Source organism: Pteropus vampyrus, unplaced genomic scaffold, assembly GCF_000151845.1.
Source record: "Pteropus vampyrus isolate Shadow unplaced genomic scaffold, Pvam_2.0 Scaffold1, whole genome shotgun sequence".
NCBI lineage: Eukaryota > Metazoa > Chordata > Mammalia > Chiroptera > Pteropodidae > Pteropus > Pteropus vampyrus.
Window position 1 is genome coordinate 13,407,951 of NW_011888782.1, and position 26,018 is coordinate 13,433,968.

The following is a 26,018-nucleotide window of genomic DNA, read 5'->3' on the forward strand; positions in this document are numbered from 1 at the left end:
GGGGTAAGGGCAGAATCAGGGACACCACATTAAGGATGCAAGTATGATAATGCAAGTGACAGATGATAGTGGATTAGAAGGGAGGTAGCAATGAAGATGATGAGAATGGGCACATCCAGGATATATTTTGAAGATAGAAGCAAGAGAGAAAGAAATGACTCCCTATCATTTGTCCTGAACAAATAAAAGGATGGAGTTGTGGTTAACAGAGATGAGAAAGACTGTATATAGAAATTTTATTATTTCATTTTAGTTTTTGGTTATTGAAAAATCAGGAGTTTAGTTTTAGATGTGTTAACTTTGAGGTATCTAGGAGACATCTAAGTTTGAAATCATTGTATTAGTGGTAAAAATCACTCTCATAAAGGGAAACAAAGGAGTAGAATGTTTATCCAGTTGGGATGGTTCTGGTGTTTTTCTAATATAGTTGTATAAATAGTGCAACTTTTCTCAGTGTTCATTTGGCATAAATTTTTAGTTTGGACAGTGATAAATTAAAAACTGACATTTTTATTTCTTGATTTTCCTTTTAAGATTCTGCATAGGCCAGTTCCCTCTCAGGACAAGTCATAAATACACTGATTTGTTAATTCAACAAACTATATAGTTCAATAATACTTTGTGCAATTTATGGTGCTAATTACTGTGGAGAATACAAGGACATGGGGTCATACCACAATAAAGAACTTACCTATTCAGTATCATCTGACCTGTTAATATATCAGAGTTGATATTAGAATCCAGGTATCCTAATTCCCAGTCTAGTGCTCTTTCCATTATAGTGTAGCATTTGACTAAGTCAAAGATAGCAAATACAGTTTATTTGTGTCGACTATAATCAGTTGAAAGTGACTGTCTAACGCACTATGAATGGGATCAATCAGAAAGAGTGTCATTAGATCAATTAGCTGTGTCTGTCAAGAGCAGTAGATTTAGTAGGTGATGATATGTTTTGCCTGGTATTTGTTCTTACTGGCCTACGAGCCAGTTTATTTCTAGTTGGTACCTTTTAGTTGCCGAATTGCGCTTGCTCTGTGTTATTTATTCCAGACTTCACCAAGATGGAAAAGTTATTTTCTTCCTATAGCTTAAGTAATTTTTAATTTTAATTTTATTTTCTGGGAACACTTGTAATATTGCTTCTTGAAGCACTCTTTTTGGGGCTGTAGCCCTACATATGCAAACTACAGACCATTTCCTCATTAAAAATGCAGTCAATCATACCTACATAGCATAATAATTAGACTTATGTGTTGAACTTAAATGTTTTCTTTATTTTTATAATTTATAATTAACAATATCTACTTCTTTGATGTTTAGTTTTTACTGAAATGAAACTCTTTTCTTGATTTTCATTACCTTATATCTTCTTATGAAAAATATCATTCAATAAAATATTATGTGGTAATTAAGTTAATTTTATGAAGGATCATTAACAAATGTGAACATATTCATATGCTATTTTTAAAAAGCATGATATAAAATTACATACATGGTATAATTCCAGTGATAACAAAATGATAATTATATGCAGGAAAAAAGAAGTTCATTCAAAATTTAATAATAAATATCCGGAAATATGGGATGGAAGAAGGTAGATCATAGGTTTTTTTCTTTTTCCGTGTGTAGTTTTTTCATATTCTCCAAAATGAAAACATCACTTTCTTTAAATAAACTTTTTTATATCCTGTATGCACAAATTATAAGTGCATAGCTTGACGAATTATGACAGAGTAAACATATCTGTGTAACCACTATTGAGGTCAAGCAATAGAAATTACCAGAAGCCAGCCTTCTTTCCAGTCACCTCCCAATCACCATCCTTTTCCTCCTTCCCCCTAAAGGTAGCCACCATTTTGACTGCAAACTGCATAGATCCTTTTTAATTTAAATGGAGTCATATAGTATGTGCTCTTTTGTGTCTGACGTCTTTTATTCATCATTATTTTTGATTTCTCCATGTTTTTGCATGTAATAATTTTCGTTGTCATATAGTACCATTATATGAAGTGCTATAATCTGTTTACTCATTCTACTGGGATGGATATTTAGGTCTTTTCCAGCTTTTATTCAAATAATGCCACTATAAACATTCTTGAGTATGTCCTTCGGTACCCATATTCCATAGGAGATTTCTGGGTATCATATGACATATATAATTTCAACTTCAGTAGATAATGTTAAATTATCTTCCAAAAGACTGGAAATATAGCCAAGTTTTAAAAAAAAACCATAAAAGAATATAGAAGGAGGAATGATTATGGGTGATTTCTATAGGTTTTTTAAAATTTCTCCATAATGAATATATATTTCTTTAAAAAACAAAACTATAAAGAATCAAGTATTATATTTTACAATACAAAAACTCTGAGCATAGAAAAAAAATTTTTCTTTATGTCATATCTATAAACATAATAGAAAGATCACAAAATAGGAAATTATATTTCTTTTTTAAATGAAAATTATTGGTTGGCTCGGTTAATAAAATCAAATAGGTTTCAAGTGTACAATTAAATAATACATCATATATATATATATATATTGCATTGTGTGTTCACCACCCAATGTTACATTTCCTTCCATTACCAAATGGGAAATATATTTCTAATGTATGCGACAAAGGTTTGATATCTTTTGTATATCAAGATTTACTATCAGTAAAGAATTGATAAATATCCAATTTAACAAATAAGCAAAGGTCACAAAGTTTCTTTTTGATAAATTATATGTTATTAAAAATGAAAAATACTTGGACTGACTTCTGTGGGTTAATTACAAACCACACCCTATACTACCGTATGTAACCTATAAACTTGATATTATTTGAAAATTCATAGTGGAGAAGTTGAGCTTCTACCATGGCCTAATAGCTCTTATCACACCTGTCCTTCTGCAGAAAACAACTATAAACTATGAAGAAAATTTAAAAACAACTACCTGAAGGCATTGAAGAGTAAACAAGAGCAGATGGAAATCAGAGGGGAATCAAACACTGAAGGATAGGAATAGCGCAGGGTGAGTCGCTGCCCTGTTGAGTGGCTGAGACTCTGACCAAAACAAAGACAAAAAAGCTTCAGTCTTGCTAGTGTAAAGAACCAAGCACAGGGTTTGGTGTAACTGCAGGCCCTGGAAAATTTGTATTTATGTATGCTGGGATGACGGGGAGGAGAAGAGCATAAATCTTAACACGGAGAGAACCAGAGAGGAGCAGCCTCAAATTCTGTACATAAATTTTGCCTATATCTCTGTCTCATTTCTGAACTACAGATGGGGTCGAATTCCAGGGAGTTCAGTTAAGGCTAAAAGAACTGAACAAAAATTTGAGCTGTTACCTACTGTACATTGAAGGGGAGACAGTTCTGCAGTTTGAGTTCAGAGAAGAAAATTGACTGCTTAAATGATAAAGAAAAAAAGTTCTTTAGAGAAACAGAATAGAAGCCAAACTTTTTACATATCACTGACAGTATTCATGATACAATGCTAAATTATTCTGTGTGCACAGAAACAGGAAAATCTGACCCATTCTCAATAAAAACCAAGGGAAGGTATCTTCAGGATAACTAAGATGTTAGAATTAGCAGGTAAGGATTTTAAATCGACTGTTATAATTGCTTTAGAATGTAAAGGAAAATATGATTGCAATGAATAAAAAGACAAGGAATCTTAACAGATTTCAAAACAATAAAAAAAAAAGAGCCAAATTGAAGTTCTAGGACTGAAAAAATATAGTATTTGATGTAAAAACTTCAGAATGAAAATGGCAGGAATCATGAACCTAAAGATAGATCAATAGAAATATCCAATCCAGGGAACAGGAAAAAAAAAAAAGATAAAAAATGAAGAACAGAATCTCAGGGACCTTTAGGACAGCATCATATGAATAACCTTTATGTAACTGGAATTGCATACCTGCCAGAATGGTTACAATTAAAACACCGACAGTATTCTCTAAATACACACTTGCCCAGTGACCCAGAAACTGCTCAGGAGAAATGAAACATATCTGTACAATAATACTTACGTTAGCTTATTTATAATAGCCAAAAATTGAAAACAGCTTACATACCTCTCAAGAGGAGAATGGATTGTCTATAGTGTACTAATACAGTAGAATACTATTCAGTAGTAAAATTGAATAAACTGTTATACACAATAGCAGAGATGAATCTCAAAACTATTCTGAAAGAAATGTAAAATATAAAACAAATATGAAAGAGTTCACACTTTTAAAAATATGTGGAACAGATAACATTTTTATGGTGTTCTAGAATAGGCTAACCATTGGAGTGGGAATGGGACAGGTATTGATTGGAAAGGAACATTAAAGGAACTTTCTGGAGTGATACTAATAGTCTGTATTTTGTTGATTTGTGTTGCACAGATGTATACTTTTGTTTCATTGAGTGCTGTGTTTCAGATTTGTTTATTCTATTGTATATAAATTTCAACTGATAAGAAAAAAGTAAACAAATACAGCACTCTAATCATGTGCATGATGAAATATTTGTGGGCAAGAAAATACAATATATAATGTTGACAAGGTTTTGGAGAAGCAGGTATTTATACCGCTGGCTGGGAGAGGAGATTAGCACAATGTCATGAAAAGGATTTGTGAGTATTTAAAAAAATGAACAAAAATTTATAGATGTGCTATGCCTTGACCTAGCAATTCTACTAGTAGGGGTGCCTTAGAAATCTAAAAGAGAAGTTTAGATCTGTTTTCTGGTAAGAAATTAAAAGCATCTGACGTCTCTCCTTTCTCCTTCCCTCTCTCCTCTCTTCTCTTTCTTCCAAGCAAAAGACTTTATACAAATAGAATTGAAAGAAGATAAATTCTGCAGCAGATCTCCTCTCCTCTCCTCTCTTCTCTTTCTTCCAAGCAAAAGACTTTATACAAATAGAATTGAAAGAAGATAAATTCTGCAGCAGAACAGAAGATACATTGACTACTTTCCTTGCTAAATGGTGGCTTTCTGCATTTTTTCTTTAGAAACTAGAAGCTGCTGTTCGCGAAAGTGACAGGCAATGATGTGTGTTTGCCAGAGCTAAAGGGACATCCATCTCAAACTGCTGTAGCATAACCCCTGGCATTTATGAAAAGTGTCAGGCTGCTGTGAGGATGAGCATTAACTACAATATAGTATTTCTACTTAGTTAACAGTGACATCTTTTTTTCATTCTTACAGGTGTCCTTAGGCACGTTATTATTCATTATCTTTTTTAGAGAAATTGATTAGTCAAGTTTGTCATATTTTTAAATCTAACTTTTTATTTTATTTTAAATTCCCTAAGCTGAACAAAAACCTCTTTGGTCTAAGAATGGCTGAATAGCTAAACAGCAATTTATTCTTTTAATTTAACAGCAGTTGACTTCTGCAAACATAATCTGCAAGTTCACATTGTCAAGGGGGTCCCCCAATCAACATCATCCTATTTTTTTTTTTAAATTGAAAGTATAGCTGAGAATGCTGTATTTGTGTCAGGTATACAACATAGTGATTTGACATTTGCATAGCCTATGAAGTGATCACCACAATAAGTTTAGTAACCATCCGTCACTGTACAAAGTTCTTACGTTATTATCGACTATATTCCTATTCTGTATATTACAACCCCATCACTGACTTATTTTATAACTTGATGTTTGTACTTAGTCATTTTGTATATTTTAAAATTACATACTTCACTACCTAGAGCACTCTTTTTCATAAAAACTATCAATTTTGGGTTGTTTTGTTGTCGTTGCTATTCTTAGTTTTTGTGTGTATTTCTGTGTGTGTGTATTTCTGTTGTTGTTGCTATTCTTAGTTTTTGTGTGTATTTCTGTTTCTTGAACCTTTATTTCCCTTACTTTCATCATGGAAGTTGAGCCCCAGATTATGCCGGCATTCAAGTTCTTTTCCAGTGCACCGGAGATTCTTAGCAAACTTTTAGGAAATGGTGAACCCAAGTAAACTCTTGTAGTTTTCAGCCTGGATCCCCTTTTCATCCTATGAATTATATGTCTCTTCCTTGTTCTTCTTTCCTGTTCTGAAAATTACTAACCTCAGAGCACACAAACTTCACTCTCCTCAGTAGCCTTTCTCTCCTCTGTGTTCCATCATAACATTCTTTGGTTTGTCAAATTTCATGTATAGATTCTTATCTAAATGAGCAGATACTGGTTTGTGATCATTTTAGATCCCTGAGCCCAGTGGATGTAATGTGAATAATTAGTTTACAAATTGAGCGAAGAAAATTATTGTGACTTGGTGAAAAAGACTTTAACCAGCACGTGCGTGTATTCTCTTCTCCCACCGAGATGGTGGTTCTGGTGTTGAGCGCAGTAAAGAGCCGCTGGTGACATGCCCTGCTGGGAAGGAAGGCCTTGTGTGGTGACACATTTATTTACATTCGGAAACTGCTTATAGATTGAGTTAGAATTTTGTCAGTTAGCGTGTACGTGTTATGGAGTGTGTATACAAATATGAAAATATTTTTAAAAATCTTGCATTAAAAGAAAACCACATGATTTATCAAGTTATCAATTTATTATTATAATCCTGTATATTTTCCAAGTAAATTCTCAGCTTATTTGATTACGTACATATTAGGCTTACATCTGCCCAGTTTCTGAATTTCACTAAGAAAAGGCCGAGTTGTATAGGTTTGTGGCCTTGCAAGCTAGTGTTATTTCACATTGGTACAAAAACTTTTTTTTGCTACATCAGTATTTTGAGTGGACCTAACTGACTATCAACACTTCTGCTTCATGATTTAGTTAGCTTAGATGGACAGTTACAAAACTTCTTCATATTTTTTACCTTGAAGGATCGTTGGTTTTTCTTATGGTGGGTTATATTGGGTAGTTTGTATAGGGTTAATTGTTACTGAGCCTGGATTCTTCACCCTTTTTTCCCCCTGTACATTTTAACATGCCATTTAATGAATGTAAAGTTATGCAAAGCATTTATATTAAATAGATTTGTTAAGTATGTCTTTGTTATCTGCTACATGGTTCCTACTGAGAGTGTTGATATTCAGATACTCCTTTATGATACGTGTTATTCAGGAATATGCCTATAAGAATATACCATATTTTTGATCTTTGAATTATCACTGTTAAAGAATATGTTCCATAATGATATTTTTTATTAGTGGGTGGAATATGTTTTCTTCTTTCCATTTCCCTTTTGTTTTGAAGGAAAAGTTCCAAGATATAAGGAAATAGGTCATGGTATTATAAACTGGTTAGGAACTGAAGTATATTGTGAAGGAAAAATTGAAGCTCAGTTGCCCTCTAGGGGTTAAGTTTTAACACAGCACATGTAGAAGTAATTTAATGAGATTTGTTCAGGGAGGGGTAGATCTGCTGGATAGGGAGCTCTATTTTTTATTTTCTGTTACAGTGTGACTGTCAACAGCAAGCTGATTTTGACTGTATTGCAAAAGAGAACATCTCACTTTTGTAACCTACAGACAAAATAATTAAACATCTTTTTTAAGTTTTTTGAGGTTTGTGTTAAAAGTCGGAGCACCTGTGCCAGAATAGTCCAACTATCAACGTATTTTCAAGAATTATTTGGTGAACCAATTTATAAATTCATTTCTAACACTTTCTCGTCTCCTCAGTGTCATGTCTATAGTATTTTTAGGTCAGCTCCCTCCCTTTCTGCCAAAATTCAGTACAGACCTCAGTAAATTCAGCAAAGTAGTTTAATCATGAATCTTTATGCTTTCAAAATATGATCATGAAATTTTGTTCTTTTGGATTCAGCACCTTCGATTAGTATCTTTGGATAGATGAGACTATTTCTAGTTTGAAACATGTTTGCTCTTGGCTTTCTAGCCTAAATAGTACCCAACTTTGAATTGATTGAGGTCCAGGTGATTCTTTTTGGAATCTGTGTCTGGTTCAAAGTGCTCTACTTTGTAATTGTAGAATTAGACTCTTACTGTTTGGTAAGAGGGAAGAATTTTTTTTTCATTACTGAAAGCGTTAACTAAATTGGGTAAATTTGGAGTTTATTTTGTCTGAAGATATTTAAATGTTTTGAATATTTGAGCAAATGTCAGTATCAAATATGAAAATTCACATATTGATGTATTTTTAAAAGATTTCTGTGATTTATGTGTATTATACTTTAATAGTGCTCTTATATTCCTTTTAATATATAACGTTTTTGTTACCTCTATAATTATATTGAGCTTTTTAATATTTCCCCATGGTTACCAAAAAACCTCTACTAAAATTGTCATAACCTATTTTTTATCGTTAATTTATAATTATCTTATTTTTAAAGTTCAAGTTTTATCTATTACTTAATATCTGAAAAAACCCTATTGGATTTTGATATATATGAAAATATTGACTATGAAATAGATTTGTGCTGTCCTGTGTATCAGCCACTAGTCACATTAGCTACTTAATAATTTTTAGTAGCACTGGCCACATCTCTGGTGCCTGATAGCCACATGCTTCTATGTTGGATAATGCAGATATTGATCATTTTCATCACTGCAGAATGTTTTGTTAGACAGCACTGGTAATAGACACATGAATCATCTTTTTTAAGTGTATTTTTAAATCATTTTAATACTGGTAGTTCCCTCTGTAAAGTGAATTAAAATGTGAAAATATTATATATCTTTATTTTTTCTTCTCTTTTATCAAAAGAATATTTTTAGAAATAACTAATTGAAACTGATCACATGCAAAATAGTTTTTTACCTATTTATCATAAAGATCATATATTTCTGATTATGAAGTAAGTGATATCAAATGTTTTAATAAAAATTATACATTTTTTAAATATGTAAATACATCCACTTTATCTCCATCTTATGGTAGAAATACATTAAAATCCTTTTCTTATGAATATAGTTACACTATAATGACATATCCTGTTCTTTCCCATTACCGTAAATGTAACATTAAGTGTTAAATGTTTATTTTTTCCCTTGGTCAGTAAGTTTACTGTTTTCTTTATATGAAATATCTTCATAGAAAATTGCAGTTTGGTTTATTAGCTCTCAGTTCCCTCCCTACCCCTTCCCAAGCTCTGAGAAAGCTTGCCTTCTTCCGAACGATCCTATCTTTCTTCTGGGCAAGGAAGGGACTCTTTCTTTTTAACTTCTTTCTTGGGCGTCTCATAGACTAGATTCTCTTGTATAGCAGCATGAAATTTCTTATATACCTTTTTCATGTTTAGATTACGTGTCTGGAATTACGTTCTTTATGTATTGAGAGAATTGTTTTTTCATAAGCATCTTCCATTGAGTAACATATGTAATCTGCAACGTTTTGACCTATAATGTGCTTCTAGTGTCCTTCTGCATTGAATTCCTTGCTTTCGGAATCATAACTAGTGACTCATTTGGTACTGTGAGGAACAGATAAGCCTCCATCCACAGCTCCCTTCAGGGCCCCCAGACTTTATTTCCATTAGTAGTTCTGGCAAGCCCTACATCCAAAATGTAGGTGAAGGCACCAGGTTGACCATCAATGCTTTCCACATTGTATTTATCTCCAGGCACTTCCACTTGGCTTTCATAGATCTTGTCCACATCAAACCTGTGGAAAAGCCTGTGGGTCAGCAGCAGGCCAGTACAATATGCTGTAGCATAGTATGTCAGGCCAACTTGTGCATCATACTTTGGGAGTTCATGAGCATAAGCTGCACAAACTATCATATCCTTCTGTATGGACATAAGCAACCTGACAAACGATATCTCTGTTGTGCTTATTTTTTAATTTCTGGTTTTTGAATGTGCTCACAATTCTTTTATGGATGATTATAATTGTAAAATTATTTTTGGAAATAAAAAATGAGCATGAAAGTTCTTTGTAAAGTGTAGCAATCTATATAAATGCATAAAATTATGTTTTAAAAATACCTAATATGAATATCAAAGGTTTAAGACTGTATTTCAGATCAAATTTATTCATAACCATTATTTCATTTTCTTTTCAATTAAAAACATTTTTAATTAAAATATTTTAAAGTTTTACAACTTAATATTTTTTAATTTTTATTTTAGGACTTTTTTGAGTTAAGACTAATAAAATTTATAAAGCAATATTAGTTTAGAGTTAAGTTTCTATATAGAAAAGTCTGAATACTCTAGGAATATGAAAGAATATTTTAGTTAAATTCTAAGAGTTTAGGTAGAATTTTGTGCAGCAAGTAGATTTTTCAGCAATGTTAGATCTAGATAGCTTTTTTTTTTTTTAACTCAGTTTTTTATCCTATTTGTAAGCATTGGGGAATAAATAGCCTTTAAATTGGTAGCATCTAAATTACCTATTTATTTAGAAGATATCCCAAGTAGGAGTTAAAACGTGAAAGCTGAATATAGCGCAAGATATTTGTGGAACAGCAGGCAGAGTAGCTTAATAATGTAAGACTAGTTGCGGTTTTGGGTCATGTTTTGGTGCTCCTTAAGAGCCAAGCAAAGAAGTCTAGACTTGGTATATAATAGAAAGCAAGGATTTCCTTGTAGCAGATGTTTATTTAGAGGAAACCCTGTGATCTTAGAAACTTAGTGTTATTTGGAGCCTTTGAGGTTAACTAGCCCCAGTTTAGGAATCTTTCCAACAGTGTGTGTGAGACCTCTTCTTCAATTCAGGCTCTTATTATTTACTTCCCCCTACATTTTTTGTTAGGTTTTAAAAAACGTCATTCTTTTAATAAAAATTATATAATGTAAGAAACATATTCTTCACATTTTAATTTTGGACAGTATTGATCGATTCTCTGCTTTGAAAGTATTATACTTTCCCCACATCCTGTCTTTAATGTCCCAGGTTTTATAAGTTGTATTTTTACACTATTAAAATTTATGATATTTATATTCTTTCTAACTGTAAATTCAGTGCTTACTACATCTTCTCTCCTGAATTCTCTTATTTTTTTGTTTTGATCCATTGTTTGGCTAGATTTCATTGTTAAATAGTTTATTTAAGAAGAGTCTTTGGGTTCTAGAATCCTAGATATCTGTTATATATGGAAATGACTCTTCGTTGCCTTATACATGTATGACATATAAGGTGGGCATAAAATTGTCAGGTCATATTTTCTTTCCCACAGAACTTTGAACATACTGTGTTAGTATTTTATGACATTGAATGTTGCTCTGAGAAGTCTGTGACCAGCCGAATTTTCATCCTGTCCCAACTCGCAACTACCCTGCCATAGGTGATTTGATTTTTCTGCTTGGATACTAGAAAAATTCCTCGAGTTTACTAAACTAGGATATATGTTGGGTATTGATTATTCTGTATTGGTTCTTTCTAGAACATACTGTGTTCTCTGCTTCATTGATTCAGTTCTTCATGTCAGAAAACTTTTCTTAAATCATTACAATTTTTTTCTTTTCCTTTTTTGAATTCTATACCTCAAAGATACTGACCATCCTTGTTATTTCCTACATAACAAATTACCTCAAAACTTAGTGGTAAACAGCACACATTTATTATATCGCCATTTCTGTGGGTCAGGAATTCAACATGATGTAGCTGGGCCCTCTGCTTCAGTCTCTCACAAGGCCACATTTAAGGTGTCAGCTCAGAGTCTGCAGTCTCATCTGAAGCCCCGACTGGGGAAGGATCTGCTTCCAAGTGCTCTCCATGCTTGTTGGCAGCACTTCCCCCATGGGGTGTTGTGCTGACAGTTTCAGTTCTTTGCTGACTATTGTCTAGAGGCCATGCTCTGTTCCTTGCCACATGAGCCTCTCCCACATGGCAGTTTTCTTCGTCAAAGCATGAAAGCTAGAAAGACAATAGAGAACATCTGTTGACAAAAGTCATGGACTTTTGTAACCTAATCATGGCAGTGATATCCCATCCACATTGCCATATTCTCAAATTAGAAATCTCTAGGTTTAGCCTATATTCATAGGGAGTGCTTTATACAAGGGCATGGATCCTTGGTGGCTGGGATCATTTGAGGCCATCCTAGAAGCTGCCTACTACAGTAGTTGCCTACCACAAGTGTCCCCAACCTTTGTAGTACCAAGATATAAGAACTAGTGTTTGGTGTCTGTCTATATCAGTAGTCCCCAACTGTTGGGAGCACCAGAGACCCGTGGTCCTATGAGAACCTAATGCCTGATGATGTGAGATGGAGCTGAGGCAGTGATGCTAGCACTGAGGAGTGGCTGCAGATACAGGTAAAGCTCTGTTGGCTCATTGGCTCGCTTGCCCACCTGCTGCTCACCTTCTGCTGTGCGACCCAGTTCCTAACAGGCTACAGACCAGTACTGGTCTGTGGCCCTGGGGGTTGGGAACCCCTGGCCTACCATACCTTAGTTTTCTCTCTGTTCGCATTAACCTTTTAAAAAATTACCCCCTGTATTCACTGTGATTATATTAAGTCATTTTTATAAAAGCTCTCGTTTGAATTTTAGCTTATCTATCTTATTTCTTATATAATGTAATGTATTTACTTAGCACTGTTATGGATTTGTTTTGGTCTTCAGTTTATATTTTTATCTCCTCTTTCATCTTACTCTTTTATCAACTATTCCTTGAAGTCTAGCTTTCTTGAATTAATGTTTTTAAGTTGTTTTATAGTGTGACATTTGAGATGAATCTTCGTTTCCTTAGGATGTGTTTGCAGAGTTGCCCTGCTGTTTCTCTGAAAAATTGTAGGTGGATTCTCCTTAATACTCCTGCCACCTTTTCCTGACATGTTTGTCCTCCCATGTGGGCTACAGTGTGAGGACTGAGGTATTCTTCTGTGTACTTTTCTGTACACAGAGGGAGCAGAGGGAGCACACTGGTCAATGCAGTGTTTTTGTTAAATAGCCTTCAGGAATGTTTCCTCTTTTCCCGTGGGGTTACCTTTGCATTGTCCTCTTTATTATTTTTCAGTGTGGAGCCCTGAAAAATGGCATACACTGGTGGCTTTTCTACCTCTGCTGGGATCCTCTGAAGTTAGATAAAAGCTTTATTCTAAGGGTTTTTGTTTTGGTTTTTGCTTTTCTGTAGGATTCATATTTATGTCCTCAGGCTGTTTCTCTAAAGAATGAAGAGTGCAATTATAGGAATTCTTAGTTTTTAAACTCATGTTTTTCCTCAGTGTGTTTTAGGGGTGGCATTGGGACTAGGAGCCTCGCCATACTGATCGAGCCTTGCCAGAGTCTTTGTTTCTTAACCATTACTTTTTGAAGTTTATGGTATGACACTATACCTCTTTTCTTGTATTGTGGTAGCTAATCAATTTTATTCCTTTTTAAAACTCCTTTTGTTCATCTTATTGAGGAAAGGTTTATGAGCTTGCAATATCCTGTAGTTTTTACCCAGAACTATCCTCAATATCTGTTGCTAGAATTGTTTTATTAGTGTATAGACTAGCTTTCTCTATCTAGAAATCTCTTTTCCTTCCTCTTCCCTAATTTTACCCTAAGTGTTATTGCTAAATAAAGCTTTCTGAAGTGTACAGTTTAGTTCATGTCATTCTCCACTCCCAATAGGATCAAGTCTAAACTCCTACATTTAAGGTCTTCTAGGATTTTACTTAAGCCCACTTTACTAATCATAGTCTTATTCCCTTTCTTAAGCCTCATTTCTGTATAAATTTAAATATTTTTTTATTTTTCCTACATACCCTGGGTAAATTTCCCAGATGTTTAATACATAAAATGGTGTGTACCTACAATGTTGTTATATCTGCATATGCTGCTCATCATGCCTTTTGTGATTTCCTATAAGCCTCTAACAGAAACACGAGTTTTGTGGGAAGGTAAATGCAGTAGTTCCATTATTTTTGTATCCTCTTAATCTCATCCAGCTTTTTTCTTCTTCACATCTCTGGTGACATGAGAGATAAAAATGGTAATCCATATGTGGGCTGAGGCTGGAGTAGGTGATAACTAGAGAAAGGGGAAGCTGTTCCTTTGATTAAGATGCAAGTACAAGACCTGTTTCTGGGGAGATGACAGCGAGAATGGGACGCATCAAAGGAAACATTAGTGGGACTTAGTGATTGAGAGATGACCATCGAAGAGATCCATGATGATGTCAAAAGTTTGATTGCAAATGATTTTCAAGAAGTAGGGAGCCTAGACACATTAAGTTTGAGGCAAATGGTTGTAAAATGTCCAAGAAGATATCCAGCTTTTAACAAAAATTTGCTTCGAGATTTCTAATACAAGATATTACAACAAGGTTTTAAAACAAAACATACCTTTTAAAATATTTTCCTTTTAACTCAAAAACCCATTAGTCCTGTAAATCCTGTGTTAATTTCCTTCCTAAGACCTTTTATATTTTGGATGGATGATTAAATTTGAACTGTATACATTTCAAATAAGGGAAGAGGATAATTGTTATTTTTTCGGAGGAACCCATTTTAATTGGGTAAAATAAATGTGAAGTTAGTAAATAAAATAAATGTGAATTTACTTTGTAAAGAGGCCTATAAAATATTAATGCTCAGTTATGTAGAAATTGCTATTACAGGAACTGCCCATTGATTATACTTGTCAGTGCCACCACTGGGGCAATTACATAAACAGATTTCATCAAAAAAAAGGTATAAAACTGGCATTGCAATTATGAGAGCTTTACTCAGTTGTTATGTATGCAAAACAGAGACAACCTTTTTTCCCATTAATATGCAAAAATTTTCTGTAGTTATGTTATTTTCTTGCAGAATAGCTTTCTAAAACTGCAGATTATGTAGTTAAATAGCAAAATTTGGGTTCAGTATTTCCTTTTTGTCTGATGAATTAAATTCCTCTCTTCGACACTATAGGACAAGTAAACTTTTTATTAACCATTTCTGATATCAGACGAAAATGGAAGAATTTTTCATAAGATTTTACAAAATAAATAAGATAAAGAACTTGAATAGTTACGTGGACATTAATGAGTACCAGAAATTAACTTATAAACTGCTTTATTTCATAAAAAGAAATAAAAGTCTTTAATTGCCAGTTAAAAATCTAATAGAAACTAAGTTAAAGTCGTCATAAAGTACTGCTACTAAAAATCCTAAATTTGCTCATGCTATTTCAATCATTTTTATGAATTAAAAAAAGTATTTGAACATGAGATCCTTTAAAAAAATTTTCCCCATCTTCTCTTTGGGAAAAATGTTTGTGTTCATTGGCTTACATAAAATACAGAACCCAGGTTCTTAGCACATGCCAACAGGGTGACTTTTAGATTTATCATTCCAAAACCTCAGCCAATACTCATGTTTCCTATTATTCAGGAAACTAGTTAGATTATAAATGAATCTTGGGTTAAATAAACAAACTTATTCATTCATTTTTTTTTTTTTTGTTACCCAAGTAGAAGTTGCAGAAATGCTTAATTTATGTTACTGATTTCTTAGAAAAACAAATGAATCTGTAGACTTTAGGAGTGGAGAATGCTGTTTTCACACTTTGCTACCATAGCAATACCGTTATTGAGTAATGTTTTTCAATAGATTCATTTTAATCTGAGCTCATTTTGCTTTAAGATTTTAAATCAAATTTTATGTATTTGTCCTTTCTCTTCCATTTTAGTGACATCTTAAACTTAAGCCCTGCCAGATTCCCACGAGAGTGACTTGGTTGGTCTTAGTAGCTGTGCCTTCTCCTTGGTGGTTGGTGGAGTAGCCATGTTTGTTGTGTTCAAGTATCCAGTTCTAGAAATTTAGTCTTATCTACAGTTATATTTCCTTCAAGTCCATTTTTCTTATAAATATTTTTTGATCAGTCATGTGTAGAATTGGAAACATCAGTATTTGTATTATGCTATGCAAGTATATAAATTATGTTATCGATTCCTTCAAGTTTTTCCCCAAATTTCTCCTCAGAGGGACCTCCCTGATAACCCTGCACAAAATATAACCCACTGTCTCCACACTCCCATAATTCTCCTTACCTCTCTCCTTTTTCCTATAAACTCTTACTACATTGTAACCGACCGTACAATATTGTGTTTCTTGTCTGTCTCTTCCTTTTCAATAAGCTTCACAAGGACAGAGATCCTGGTTTGTTTTACTCATTTATCCCAAGTATCTAGAACAGGACCAGATATAGAGAAATACTCAATAAATATTTAACAAAAGAATGAATTACAAATGTGTTGTTTGAGTTGTTTTCCTACTCTTGTTGAGGGTAAGAATTAGCATGCGGTAGGCCCAGTGGCTTTCACAAATTCTTTTCACCTGGCCTATGGTAAGAAATATTTTCAAGTAAAACCCAGTGTCCACATACATAAGCATTTTCGTGTGTATGTATGCATTTATATAGGTGAATGCACAGTGTACTTTGATATTTCCTATTCTCTTTCATTTTTAAAAACATGCTGTTTGCAGTCTAAATTTTAATGAGTCGCTAAAGAGTTGCAGGCTGCAGTTTGCTTTAAGCAATAGGTAAACCATAAAAAAATTTTTGTGTAAGTAGAACCTGGTTTTCCCTTATCTTATGTGACTGTTTGGAAGTGTTTTATTTTAATTTCAGATTGATCTTTGAGGAGTACTTGCAACATTTATTTTTCAAGTTTCTGTATCTGTTAGCTGCTGTTACGAGAAACTAATTCTTTCAAAAACTATGGATTAATTTTTTAGTAAAAATGAACTTAATTTGTAATATGTGCAGTTTCTCTCATGTTATTCGTTTTTTTAAGCTTGGATTCATTTCTTTTTGATGGAGGAAGAGCTCTTTCCTAATATATGGGAGCAAGTAGTTAGGAGACAAATGGAGCTGCAGTGGAGTTAAAAGACAGCCATAGGATTCATTTTGAGATCTGAATAAAATTCAGAACCAAATGGGTTGGGAACAGATTGTTAGAAATCTGAATTCATCTCTCCCCCCAGCTGTTATAAGACTTAACAGACCAGGAATTATGCATATAGTCAATTAACTAGAATGTGACAGATACTTCCCATGAAAAATATAATGTTATGACTCCTTAAATGGTTGGGTAATTACTGTTGTAACCATATAATTTTTTATACTAATAACAGAAGACGTAGGAAATAACTTCTTTCTATTTGGCATAAAAAATATGATGATTCTCTAGTTTTAAAGTTTGTATATTTTTGAGAAAGCTCTTTTTAGCTTAATGTCAGCAAAGCAGCTGCTGTTTGAATTTACTTTGTAAAACACTGAATTATTCATTTCCATAAACAAAACTTCCTTAGTAATTACTTAGCATTAATTTATTTCTCTTTATTTCAATCAACCCTGTCGACATTCTATTTTAAAATTAATAATATTCTTTGCGGAATCTAACAAATAAGACTCTGGCAGCTACTTTCTCTACTTTTTTCTGTTCTTATGATCGAAAATTTTCAAATCCTTTTTTATTTTTATATTTTAAATATTTTATATTCTAATTTAGTTTTTATTATTTTAATTAAAGTTAGTAATATAGAACAAAAGTAGAAATATTTCTCTGAAGATATGCTTCAGTGATAATAATTAACAAAAACAAACTGAGATGTCTGTGTTGCTCAAGAAAAATAGGATGGAGTCTTTCATAAAAGTAGAGAATCCCTTTGTGCTCACACGCAGGTAGCCCACCTTCCAAGTTGCATGGGCAGCCCCAGACTCAGATTCTACGTCTTTGGAGAGAGTCATATCTTAACAAATTTTGATTTTCGTGCCCTTAGTTATGGTCTGTAGCTAACTTCTATGGCTGTTTCTTACGGGACAGAAATTTTGGAAATCTTTATTTTTAGGTTAATTGCATAATTCTTGGTTTCTCATATTTTTTTCTATAAGGTAAGTAACACCTATGAATTATTTAGTACATAGTAGTAACCTATAATAAATATGTATTTCATATATTTTATATTAAATTATATCTTTAAAGTATTTTGTATATTATATATACATAATGTCTATAATTATATAAAATGCATTTTATATAATTATAGACATTATGTATATATAATGTATATACATTATGTATATATTATGTATATAGATAAGTGATTTTCTTCTGAATTATTGAGTTTGTCAACAAGCAAAATAATATTGCTTTTCAATTACTCCAACAAATAATTTAACTTTACTCTTCTCAATTTTAAATTTGAAGGGAATTGAGGCATGAAAGAGGAGGAAAATCTATTTCATGTTCCCTTTGGTAGTAAGAGTTACAAATATGTAAGCATTTTGTTATTTTAGGATTCACTGATTTTTACTCCACTCAGCAAGGATGGGTCATTGTGTCTTGCTTTTTTCTGGAAAAGTCATATAGAAATAATTTGTTCGTTTTAGGTTATGTGCATGCATTTTGGAGGTGGTGGTGGTAGAAAGAGTATGATCTTAAAAGAACCATTTCTTTGCCCACCTTATAAATATCTATCTGTGCCTGAAACAAGACTCTTTTTGAGAGTAATCAGTCTTTAATAAAACCGTATTCCTAACTAGTTGAGCTGATAAATAGTGAGGTTTGTTTTAAAGAAGTCAAGTTTATTTTATGTCAATTTTCTGTTTACCCTGTATAAGATATATTTAATTACTTTATTCCATCTCTGTGTTCAAATTAATCATATTCTGCTACATATTGGTGCTCAAATTAGAATAATTCTTTAATCAACTGTGTTATCCATGCCATGGTAGACTAGAATAGAAAAGCTACTCTTGGCATATTGAAGATGTGTGCATTTTATTTTCTATTGTAATTTAAAAGTAAAATCAGAAATATTGATTTCTACTTGACTGGAGAGATGATTTAGTTTGAATATCAGTCTGATCTTAATCAGGTGAGAATTAATTGAGTTGGAGGTATTAGATATTCAGTGATGTTAACTGAACCATGATCAATCTAGAGAGAAGCTTTCTTTTGTACTATGTTGGAATTATCAAATAGCTCATGCACTACTATGTAAAATAATCTTTTCATGTTCATCCTGTACTTTCTTGTCTCATTATGTGCACCACTAAATTCATTCTGTACACAGACTAATCTTTAAAGTAGCAAGCTAATCACACTTTAATAGAAAATTAAAAGCACAGTAATTTTGTCATAAAATGCAATTGTTGGAATTTTATAATGATATATTTTTAGTGCCTAATTTTAAAAGCAAATGATTAAAACCTCTGCTTTTCAAATATACCTGGGACTTTAAAAAATCTTAGTTTTACTTTTTTTTTTTATATTCAATGTTGGAAGAATAAAGTGAACAATACAGAATTATTTTAATGTTTATTTCCAGAAATAAAAATAGAGTCTGTAGCATTATATTGGTCTGAAATGTGGCATGGGCTTTTCATTTATTTTAAGAGTGTGATAGCAATATCATAAGTGTTGTGAAAATATAAATGGTGAGATAACACCTCCATAGGACTTGCTCTTAAGTAGTAAAATTGTAAAGTCTTTAAATAAACTGCAGCCAGAACTGAAAGGATCGATTTGCCCTGTTAAGTAGGGATACTACACTTAATAAATGTCTAATTAACTTTAGCATAACATCTCTTTTTTTAATTCTCTTTTTTTTTCCTCTTTAAAACTGAAAATTTGGACCTGTTTATTACCAAGGACATGTTATCATTGTCAGATTTCTTCCATCTTGGCAGTTCGTGTGACCATGTTAAATGAAAAGAAAGCCAGTAGTGTGACTTTTGATGGTGTCATTTCACCTTGGAATAGTGCTTTTCATCTGGCCTGGGTAAAATGGGAATAGTAGAATCTCTGTAGTTTTATATTTAGTGAAAAAGAATGTCCAAATTTGTATTTGAGAACAGTTAACATTTAATGAAATTAAACCATACATGCAGAAATACCCCTAGAGTGTGATGAATGAGTGTTCTTAGTGAGATTAGATGTCCCCCCTACCCCCAGTCGTTGCTGAGCAGTGATTCAGGGAAAAGGACTTGTTTAAGGAAAAAAAACAAGAGACGCGGACTCCACTTTACTCTCTACTCCACCCAAAACTATTACTTTCTTTAACTTTTTAAAAATTACATTTTGTAAAGTTGACACATACATAGACATATCTCTTCAATTCCTGTTCCCCAGAACCCAGTTTTCTTCCTCTGAGACAACCACAGTTACCCGTTTCTTCCACAGCCATTTGTGCTCGTGTGTGTATGTGCGTATTCTAAACAGAAATGGGAACGCACTGTACTCTTCTACACTTTGCTATTTTCAGTCTAAGTCTTGGAGATCATTTCCTATCAGTGCACTTTTTTTCAGGGACCGCATAGTATTCTGTGGTATAGAATTTCTACTTTGGCTGTTGGCGTGACTGCTAGATTAAAAGAAAGCTGATAAGTGGCTTTTAATGGCGTGAAAGGCTATTTTTTACTTATGTAAAAATATTCTTTGTTTCAGCTAAGAGAAGACAGGATGAGGAATGGCTAGAGATATGTCATTCTCTTAATAATTCACCACAAATGATTTTTGGGTATATATTTATGTATTTATCTATGTATTTATTTTTCTTAAGAAAGACATAACCATAGTTATTTGAGAATAGCTTAACGTCTTTATGGAGGGTATTTGTTAAGGGCGATGCCAAGCTGTTTCAAATCCTTTTTGGAGAAGAGCAAGGTGTTAAATACATAAATAAATTTGCACACCAGCAGATTGCAAGGAGGGTGACCAGGTTTCCTCAGTAGTCTGGAAACCACATCCAATAAGGAAAAGGGAGCAGCGTTTACACTGGCTCTGGACCAGGAGAAGGAAAAACTAGGAATGTTATTTCCTATAGTATTTGATGAGGAGGCAGCATTAGACTAACCTAGTTTTTTTTTTCAGGCTGTAAACCCCCTATCCCCACCCAACACATATACACACAAACTGGCTACCTTGTGTGATAAGGAGTTTTTTGTCACTACAAGTGTTAAATAGTGAGATGGATTACAAAGGATTTTCCGAATTAAGTAAGAGTTTAAATTAATTGACCTCTAAGGTCTTTCTCACTTTAACCATTTCCATCCCAGAAGTCTCAAACAAGACAGGTGGTTGGTTCTTCATTAGTGGTAGTTAATGGTCACTGTTGGCCCGTACTCATCCCCAGAATAGGATGCAAAAAGCACTTCCAAGAATGAAAAAGTGCAGCAGGTTAGTTTATTGCTGGCATTACTTGTGTTATTAAAAGCATCGATCCTACTTTTGTGTAATCCTGCTTGTTGTTAAGTGTTGGGAGAGGGTACAGCACCCTCAGGAGATGGCAAGGAAGCCCAGAAGGCTCATGTTAACAAATGTGCCAGTTTCTTTGTTGGCTGCTTTGCTCAGTACCTATTAATAAATAGGTCCTTTAACTCGGAGACTGTGGGGTGAGCAAAGAGGGAACATTTTAAAATGTATGGTATAAACCATGCTCATCACATATATTTCTCTTGCTTTGTCACTTTCTAAAGCCTCCCCTCTGTCACTATTAATAATTCTCATGGATTCTACTATTTGGGGAGACTTAAAACATATTTTACATGCTGTCTTTTAAAAGATAGGTTGATTTGGTGCTTTCCTCAGCTACACTGGCCTGTGCTAATGTCTACCTTTCAAATTCTGGTAGCACTTAAAATCTGAAACACAAAATTGAGCATTTCGTTATATACTGCTTGAGAAGCCACTTTCTAGTGTGTAAAATTCTTATTTTGAATATTTAAATATATTTTATAGGAATTCTGGAAAACTGGTATGTAACCAGAGAGTGAGGTATCTGATGTTATTCTATTTTAGATGATTGCTAAGTAGCCTAAAATCAGAGCAATAAGTTGTAGCTTATTTTTTCCTGCGGTAATGATGGGATGTGTAGCACCATACCCAGTCATTTCCCAGGTCTCAGTTGTGACCTCATGTGAGATAACTGGCCTGGGCGAGGTCTGTTCTTTTGGCATGGAAATTTCTGTTAAATGTGGAGGTTTTTCCTGTGTGGTCAAGAGTAAGTGGGATTTGCAAGTAGGTGCAAGTACGTTTCTAGAATTAAAAAGGCCTGCTTCTAGGCCAGTTTATGCCACACTGTATTATCTTGGAAATGTGATATAACCTATATAAAGTTCAGTTTCCTCATCTGGCAAATAAAGATAATAAATACTTATCTAATAGTGTTTTTGTAGAATTCATGTGAGCTAATAAACAATGTACTCAGTATATAGGTTTCAGTACATAATAAATATTCATTGTATTTTAATTACCATTATCATTTAGTTCTTATTGCTACTATTATTAACACCTTTAAAAACCTTGCAAAAAATTATGATGTGGCAAAATGTAAAACCAAAAAGGAGGCCACCTGAAATAAGACAGGTTTTTTCTAATGGAGAAATGAATTAATAACCATTTTAGACAAAAATGTATCATTGCCCTTTGGTTTGCCAAAAATAGAAATCATCTCTGTTCCAAGTGCCATCTCCTAAGTGCTCCTTGTCACACTTTATTCTCATGAAGTTTATTTTCTAATAAATAGAGATAATGAATCTGTGTATCCCTCTCAAACTTTTAAATTTTTATTAAACCCCTAAATTTTATGTATTGTTTTTTTGAACTTTGTTTTTGGATAGATTCGGACTACAACACTGACTAAACTCAAGAAATGATAAAAAGTGTCAAAAATTTAGACCTATGTCAAAGAAATTAGATTACAGTGTATGCCATGGGAGAAATTATCTAAAAGCACCAAATTTATAAACATAAGGCTGAGTTAAATCAACTCAAGCCTTGTAGGAAGTCAGAATTATAAATTTGACACTCATTCATTGAATTTATTTATTTAGCTATTTGTTGAATAGCAGGTCAAGTTCATTGAATGATTATTTTTACTTAGTGTTTATTTCCTTAAATATTTTTTTGATTAGCTATTATCATAGGCTTAAAAGGATCAATGGGTAGAAAAATATATCTTAAGGAAACGTAAGGAAGATTACTGAGCCTAAATGATCATGAATTTCAAATCATGAAACAATAACCAACTAATCACTAGCTGCAAATTTGCATCTCACCTGAGGTACAAAGAACTAAAAATACTTAGAGTCGTGTTGTCCAATATTAAAGCCACTAGACATATGTGGCTATTTAATTTAATTAAAATAAATTAAATTGAAAAATTCAGTTTCCCAGTTGCATTAGCCACATCTCAGGTGCTCAGTATTCACATGTGGCTAGTGGCTACACTATTGGAAAGTGCAAAGAACATTTTACCACTGCAGAAAGTTTTATTGGACAATAGAAATATAACGTAACTCATAATTTTTAATTTATAGCAGCTACATTTTAAAAATGTGAAGTTAATTTAAAACATAAAGTTAATTTCAATATTTTATTTTATTTAGTGTACTATATCCAAAATACTCTTTTCAACTTTCAATCCATATAAAAATTATTGAGATATTTTACATTACTTTTTTAATCCTAAGCTTTCATAATCTAGTATGTATTTTACACTTACAACATACTGTGTTGAGACTCAAATTTTTAGTGCTCAGTAAACACACATAACTAATGGCTGCCACATTGCACAGTGCAAGGTTTAAGGGGTTACAAACTCAAGTTGATCAAATGACGACACAACTACTTGGTATCATTATGGAATTCCTTCTGTGTCTGCCACTATATTATAAACACACTGGTTAGGAACCATATTTTGTATTTAATGAACACTTGATTATAGAAATAACTGTCCTAGAGAGTTGAAAATAAAAGCTATGTTTAATGCATAAGAGATAAGGAGTAAAGATTTTTGTTTGCTCGTATTTCCTCCCTGGTATTATATGAATCAAAGAGATCTCTGGACAACAGTATGACTTAAAATCTTAACATAAAAATTAATAGGTGATTTTCGTTACTCATTTTAGTAGATGCCTCAGCAATTTTTGACTGCCACTCCTTCTTTAACCCAGACTATCCCAGGTAGTCATCTGATGGATGCCTTTTATTTATTTATTTTTATATTTTAACATTAGATTAAGAATTTTACAAAGGGATAGAGACCTTAAAAGTATTAATAAGAAATAAACATAGCAAGCTCAAAGTTTTATTCTTACTCGTTTTGAAAGTTTTATACTTGAAATGGTCAATGTTCCTTCCTTTGAATGCAACTAAACTGTATGAACCTGAACTATATCTATCTTATAAATACTTGCTCTAGATTTCAGGCACATCTCTAGTAGGTTCTGGTTTACCATTAATCCTGGTTCTTGTACTTGCATCCTTAAAATGCAACATTTTTGAAAACATCGATGGCTACAAATTTTGTTGAAGAAGATGGCCGTCATTTTTGCTCCATAATTTTAAGAGTTTCATTTTTAGACATACGCGCAATAAATACAATTTTCTTCTGGTCATCTTTGTTGATATACTGCCATATATCCTTGAGCAGAATGGGATGGTACAGATTCTTGTTACATAATACAGCATGAAAAAGCCCTCCTGTTGAATGACCGATAGGATGAGAATACCATATTTCTCTTTTGTCCTTCAAAATGTATTATTTATTCATCAGTTTCTGATTTTGAGAGAGTTCATCTGGATATTGTCATCTGAAGATACATAGTCTGATTATGCTTGTACAATCAATTTCATCATTAGGGTCTAGAGTGCCGCTAGTCAGTTTCTTTGCATTCATCTTCTGATTCATCTAACAATTGTGTAACATCTGTTTGTCGAATTTTTGCCACAGTAGGCAGTGTATTAGTTTACTATTGCTGCTGTAACATTATACAAATTTAGTAGCTTAAAACAACACAAATTTATTGTATTTACTGTTCTGTAGTTCAGAATTGTGACATAGGTCTTACTTGGCTAAAATCAAGATGTCGGCAGAGCTGCATTCCATTCTGGAGGCTCTGCGGGAAAATCTGTTTCTTTGCCTTTTTCAGCTTCTAGAAGCCAAAAGCAACTAAAACAAAAATACCAGAAATGAGATGGCTAATAAACAACAGAACTACAGTTCTGGATGCTGGAAGGTCTAGATTAGGGTGCCAGCACGATTGGGTTCTGGTGGGAGACTTCTTTCTGGTTGCCAGCTACTGACTTCTTGTATTCTTAGGTGGTGGACAGCAGAGAGAGGAAGCAAGCTCTCATAACTCTTACAAGGACACTAATCCCATTCATGCATGCTTCACCCTCATGACTGCCTAATCCTAATTACCTCCCAAAGGCCCTTCCTCGGTACCATCAAGTGGTGGGAAGTGGGAGGCAGTAGAGGTTTTTAGGGGTTTTGTGGGACTTAGACATTCAGTCCATAACAAGGCCCCCACTTTTGGCAGGTGTTCCCCTTTTCCCGTCTTTAAGGCCAGCAAGATAACATCTCTGACTCTGCTTCTATTAACACATCTCTTTCTCTTACTTTTTTCCTTCTGTCCTCTCTCTTCCACTTTTAAGCTCCCTCAGGATTACTTTGGGCCCACCCAGATAATTCAGGATAATTTCCCTATTTTAAGGGCAAGCTGATGAGCAACCTTAATTTTCCTTTGCCCTGTAACCTAACAGATTCACATCTTCCGGAATTAGGATTTGAACATCTTCGGGGACTATTATACTAAGTAACATAGAAAGTGAAAAAACAAATCTCAGATCTCAGCTGTGTTCAAGGAAAGCAAAAAAACAAAACCAAAAAGACTACTTTTATATATTCAAGAAGAATGATGTAATACATTAGGCAACACGATAAAACTGATGTGAGAATGATAATTTATTTCACTGTTGCATTATTTTTCTAGGTGATTCCATCATTTTGTTTTCTTATTATTTGAGTCATTTTTAGTATAGCTGGGAATAATTGATGAGTCATGATGAAATAATACCTAGGACATTATAGTAAAAAGTTTCAAGATGTAGGAAAAATAAGCTCATTAAGAGTGTATATTGTATCTTAGTCTTATAGAAAGATCCAGTGAGCCTGTATAATAATGGCAAGATAGAGTGAGTTTTATTGTTACAAAATATGTAATTTTCTTTGTTGTTTGGGGGCTGTGGGGAAGACCTCTGAGAAAGAATAAAAGTCATGAAATACCTCCTTATAATAGTTACAACTACTTATAAAAGAAACTCTCAAAAATACAATTGGGTCCAGTGGATCCTGATTATATAGAGAGGGTCATTCACTTGGTTTCCTTGACTTCCGTCATGCCACATAGTCTTCCCT

At 33.3% G+C, this 26,018-nt stretch overlaps 1 protein-coding gene and 1 pseudogene across 1 annotated transcript in view; one reads left to right on the forward strand and one right to left on the reverse strand.

Moving 5' to 3' along the window:
* CMC1 (C-X9-C motif containing 1) overlaps positions 1–26,018 on the forward strand; it is a 66,427-nt gene that overhangs the window by 29,416 nt on the left and 10,993 nt on the right. The gene's annotated exons all lie outside the window — the stretch shown is intronic.
* Positions 8,954–11,394, reverse strand: LOC105288399 (annotated as a pseudogene).